The following is a 6,016-nucleotide window of genomic DNA, read 5'->3' as shown; positions in this document are numbered from 1 at the left end:
TCCTGGCAGCACATGTACCAGAGTGATGTCTTGTTCTTTCTCTCTCTCTCCTCGTATCTTTCTCATAAATAAATAAAATATTAAAAAAAGGAAAAACACTAACACTGATTACACATCAGTGACTTTAGCAATTATCAGCAACATGACAGATTTTTAATTTCTGGTCTTTGCGCTTCATGCCACGTGCACTTAACCCGCTGCGCTACCACCTGACTCCCAAGATTTTTAATATCTATTCATCCATACATTAACTTATTTAATAATATGATCTAACGTTAATTTGTTTTAATTATTATTATAGCAATTATTTTAATTAAAATACTCTTTGGAGCATTTTAAAGAATATAAGTATCATATTCAATTGGTTGTGACTAATAAAAGATTTTTGTTTTAATATAAACACAGTGCCACTATTACTCATAAAATTACTAACATAGCTTCTTATTACTACCTATAACCAATTCACATCCATAGCTCCTGATGTATAAAAATATACATGTCTGAATCTGAATATGAAATATAACATTAAAACGATACAATATCTTTCTTAAAACATTTTCATTTTTCCTGGTTTTCGTCTTCGCTGTTCAGTTATTTTCTGAGGTCATTAATTGTGTGAGAGAATCAAGTCATTGATACTATAAAAGTCCCAGCATATTAATAATACATTAATTTTAATAGTTTGTATTTTTTAATTATCATTATTTATGAATAGAGACAGCCAGAAATCGAGAGGGAAGGGAGTGATAGAGAGGGGGAGAGAGACATAGAGATACCTGCAACACTGCTTCACCACTTGCAAAACATTTACCCTGCAGGTGGGGACCGTGGGCTCAAACCCAGTTAGCTTTGAGCATTATAACCTGCGCTCAACCAGGTGCACCACCACCCAGCCCCTAAACTAATTTTATTAAAATATTGTAACATCCGTTATTCAATATATCTTTAATGATGTGCCACAGACATTTAAAATAATAAAATTGTACCAATGGATCCCATGGAATTTTGCTATATAATACTTCGGGAAATTACAGTTATGCACTACTAGCTTCTGAGGTGTACCATGGGGCAAGAGAAAGTTCTCATGTAAGACTAAGTCACTAAAATTCACTATCTGCATTTATGCTTGCTACCAAATTGTTTTCAATATAATAACTGTTTACACTGCCAAAATTAAACACACTCCTCTCTTTCTCCCTCTCTCTTTCCCCCCATGTATACCTAGTAACATATATATTATTACAGGAAAACCTGCTAACTTTCACAAAGAATTATTAGCCATTGAATAAAATCTTTGTTAAATAGTCAATATTAAAGCTAGATTACTAAAGCAGGGAAGTTAGACGAGTTCTCATAACTTTGGAGATAATATTAAGAAATCTGGAGAATGTTAGTCGTAGTGTTATAAATAATGTTAACTTTAAATCAAAAGCTTATGTATGGGAAGTGGTTCAATATTCTGAAAATAGTGTCTATTTTGCAGACTTTCTAATTAGTAACTATATAGTGTTTTGTGCAACTTATAGGCAAATTGCATAATAAGGAATTCAGATAAGGAATTACTCTTCTAGTAATTCTAGAAGGGGCAATATTATTAAATTAAAAATAAATAAATGTAGGGTGGGGGAGACAGCATAATGGTTATGCAAACAGACTCTCATGCCTGAGGCTCCTAAATCCCAGGTTCAATCCCCCGCACCACCATAAGCCTGAGCTGAGCAGTGCTCTGGTGTTTCTCTCTCTCTCCTCTCTTCATCTCTCAAAAATAAAATTAATTTAAAAAAAATTAAATAAATAAATAAATAAATAAATGTAATAAATATGCACTGTGCAGTTAATTCAAAGTGATTTAGCACAGGATATATGTTACAGGGTTTATCAGATATCTGAAGTTTAGTTCTTATACTGCAGATCAAAATTGGGTGGTGCTGTTGGTTTCTTCTCTTATAAAAATAATTCATCTATAACATGCATGTGACCCAGGTTACAGGCTAACCAGCATGGTTCTAAGGGAATCTTTAGTGTCAAGGTATCCTTTCCTCTTTCCCTCTGTCTCTGTCTGTCTTCTGTTCTGGAAAAGTTGGCCTGGAGTGCCAAAGCCCCAGCAACAAAAACAATAAAATTATAAAATAAAATAAGTCGTATTTAAATTTATTTTCTCCTGTATTTCAAATAACTGAGACAAACCTTCAAACTGCATGAAAAGTATCTAGTTAAACATAAACAACTGGATAACATATAATACCCTCAACAAGTTGTACAACTAGCATAGCTGTTATCTTGTCCAAGTTAAATAGCTTGTGTTGTCACATTATTTCCCAAAATTGTTTCCTTTAGATTCTCTTTCTTCTATGTTCTTTGATTTTTCTTATATCCTCTTTCTATTTTTAAGAATAAAAACAGAGAACCATTGAGAGGTTAGGGGGAGGTAGAGAGGGAGAGAGAAAGACAGACACCTTCAGACCTGCTTTAGTGCTAGTGAAGTGACTTCCCTGCAGGTGTGGAGCAGGAATCAAAACCCAGGTAGGTCCCTGTGGATTGCAACATGTATGCCCCAAGGTGCACTCCTTGCTAGGCCTCCTCCTTTTTTTAGATACTTGTACATCAATAGTCTGCTTTTTTTTTCAAGGAGTCAGGAGTATATTGTTAGAAAGCAAGTTACAGTGCAGGGGTAGATAGCATAATGGTTATGCAAAGAGACTCTCATGCCTGAGGCTCCAAAGTCCCAGGTTCAATCCCCTGCACCATAATAAATAAGCCAGAGCTGAGCAGTACTTTGGTAAAAAAAAAAAAAGAAGAAAGTTACATTACATTATTGTTGATGTTATGTAAACTTAATTTGGTAAGTTGCTCTTCATTTTACTGAGAGTGACACTCTAATCTCTATAATATTCTATAAATTAAGCCCTTGTTTAGCATTTTATCTAAATTTACAATACCTTGCTGATATGGTGTACACTATATTCTTTTCAATAATGTGGCCATATTTTATAAATTCATTGTTGTACTTGCTGTTTCTTATGTCAGAAACATACTTGGCACTGTATCTTTGTGTTTCATCTCACACATTCACCAGTCTTTCCTCAATTCCAGATTTTCTTTCTGAGGCCTTCCTTGCTCCCACCATTTCTATGTTCTGAGCATAATCATTATCTAATTCTCATTTTATATCAGGTTTTTTTTTTACTATACCTGCAACCACCTGACATGTTCTATCTAACTTTCACGCACTTTCATATCTGCCTGTCTCTACTAGACTAGAATGTGATCATGTAAACAAGAATGTCTTTAATATTCAGTGCCTATTTTTAAGACCTGTAGATGTTTTGGCATACTGTAGGTACCAGTATATGTAAATAAAATAGTATTGGGTTTTTGTGGTAGGACTGAAGTAAGGAAAAATAAACAACATCATGGCATATGCTTTCTTCATAATTTTCTCTAGAATTGATCTACTAAAGATAGAATTCAGCTACTAAAAATTCTATCTACTAAAGATAGAACTCTTATGATTATCTTTTGAATTAATTATTTATCACATAAAACAAAACTAATAGTAGTGGAAATTTTAAAACAAAATAGTTTCTTACAAGAAATTATAAAGATATTTTTAATTATTATTGTCTTTTTAAAATTTCTTTATTGGGGAATTAATGTTTTACATTCGACAGTAAATACAATAGTTTGTACATGCATAACATTTCTCAGTTTTCCATAGAACAATACAACCCCCACTAGATCCTCTGAAGGACCTGTATTCTCTCCCCCAACCACCCTAGAGTCTTTTACTTGCGTGCAATAAAGATGTTTTAAGTAATGATATCAAATAGGAAAATATTAACCTCACTACTAAAACAATATTAAACAACTTTGAATTATTCAGTTTTTGTAGTCTTACATTTTCATAGATACAAATCATGTAGCATAGATACAAATCATGTAGCATAGATACAAATCATTCTTAGTGTCTAACAGTCATAACTATGATTGTATATTGTCTTCTCTCCATCAATCTCCTTACACAAAGCCTTAAAATATACAAAGCCAGGGGTTGGCGGTGGCTCAGTGGGTTAAGCGCATGTGGCGCAAAGCGCAAGGATCCTTAAGGATCCGGAACCCCTGGCTCCCCAGGGGAGTCGCTTCACAGGCGATGAAGCAGGTCTGCAGGTGTCTGTCTTTCTCTCCCCCTCTCTGTCTTCCCCTCCTCTCTCCATTTCTCTCTGTCTTATCCAACAACGAACAACATCAACAATGGCAATGATAATAACCACAAGGAGGCTACAACAACAAGGGCAACAAAAGGGGGAAAAAAATGGCCTCTAGGAGCGGTGGATTCATGATGCAGGCACCAAGCATAGCAATAACCCTGGATGAAAAAAAAAATACATATATATCCCACAAAAAATTGTATTGAAATTATAAACACATTATATGTTAAAACACTAATCTTTCTTTGAAGGGAGAGTATTGAATAATTTGAGCAGAGCCTTTCTCAATGAATAGTTGTTTTCAAAAAATTTATTTTTGATTTGAGCCAGTGACATAGCTTATTTGGATAGTGTGCTGCTTTGCCCTATATGAGACTCAGGTTTGAGCTTGGCGCTGACCACAATGAAGAAAACATTGGTGCTAGAGCAGGGCGGTGGTGCACCAAGTTAAGTGCATGCGGCTTGAAGCAGAAGGACCTGCTTAAGGAACCCAGTTGGAGCCCCTGGCTCCCCACCTACAGGGAGGGTAGCTTTATAGGCAGTGAAGCAGGTCTACAGGTGCCTATCTTTCACTCCCCCTCTCTGTCTTCCCCTCCTCTCTTAATTTCTCTCTGTCCTATCCAACAACAACGATGGCAGTAACAACAACAAGGGAAACAAAAGGGGAAAAAAAGAAAAGAAAAAAAGTAGAAAACATTGGTGCTAGTGCTCGCTTTGGCAGCACAACACATATACTAAAAATTGGCACGATACAGAGATTATTATTAGCATGGCCCCTGCGCAAGGATGACATACAAATTCTTGGTGTTCCATAAAAAATTTTTAAAAAGAAGAAGAAAACATTGGTGCTACAGCTTCCCCCCCCCCCGCCTTTCTGCTTTCTGTCTCTATCTAAGAAACTAAAACCAACTTAATTTTATTTCATGTGAGAGAGTGTTTCACATGGGAGTGATAAAGAGAAGCCAGCCAGAACACCAGTTAGGTACATGCGGTGATTCAGGTTGAAACAAGAACCTCCAGTAAGATATATATATAAATAAAATTTAGGTCCGTTCACTGCGTATCTCATGTCTAGACTATATACAATTTTGTATTTAGTTTTTTCCTTTTCTTAAACAGGATATGTAGATAGAATCTCTAGGTCTAGAGAATAGTAGCTAGTACAGAAACTGAAGAATAATTGGCTAATAGCTCACCTTTTCTTAAAAAACTGAGATATCAGAGATGGCCGTTATCAGTTCTTACTGTCCAAGAAATTCAGTGTGTTTGATGTAAAGAAACAGTTCCATTAGTTTTGTTTAATGATAAAGATTGATCATTACAGAGAAAGGACAAAATATCAAGTTGAGTTTGTTAACCATTTCCCTAACTCTGTGGTTTTCTCATCCTGTTTTTTTTTTTTTTTTTTTTTTTTTTTGCCTGCTGATGGAAATTCAGTTTAGCAGGTAAAAATACTGGTCCCTATTTGCAAGAGTACTGTTAAGATGAAAAGGATGGTGTCATTTCTTCAAAGGAGATAATGAATAGCTTATGAGAATTTTACATTTTGTGTTATACAAGAAAAAATTAAATTTCAGATATAAATCATTAAACACTAAAAATATATTAGTTAGTCAAATGAAACACTGTCATCATATGTACATTAACAATTAAATCATTTGAAATGTACCACTAATTTTACAAATGGTGCATTTTTTTTTAGTGCCGAAAATTATGTCTGTTTTAGATATTACCGTGTTTTCATATTCACATTTATGTATGCATTTACTTCATAGAAAGAATTAGATACCACAATTTCTATTTATATA

At 34.5% G+C, this 6,016-nt stretch overlaps 1 pseudogene; it reads left to right on the top strand.

Annotated features, from left to right (window-relative positions):
- Positions 1–4,913: 4,913 nt before the first annotated feature.
- On the top strand, positions 4,914–5,032 carry LOC132538820 (U6 spliceosomal RNA; annotated as a pseudogene).
- The last annotated feature ends 984 nt before the right edge of the window (positions 5,033–6,016 follow it).

The sequence above is a fragment of the Erinaceus europaeus genome, chromosome 5, assembly GCF_950295315.1.
Source record: "Erinaceus europaeus chromosome 5, mEriEur2.1, whole genome shotgun sequence".
Lineage (NCBI taxonomy): Eukaryota > Metazoa > Chordata > Mammalia > Eulipotyphla > Erinaceidae > Erinaceus > Erinaceus europaeus.
Note: the sequence above shows the minus strand (reverse complement) of the source record. Positions and strands in the feature narration are given on the sequence as shown.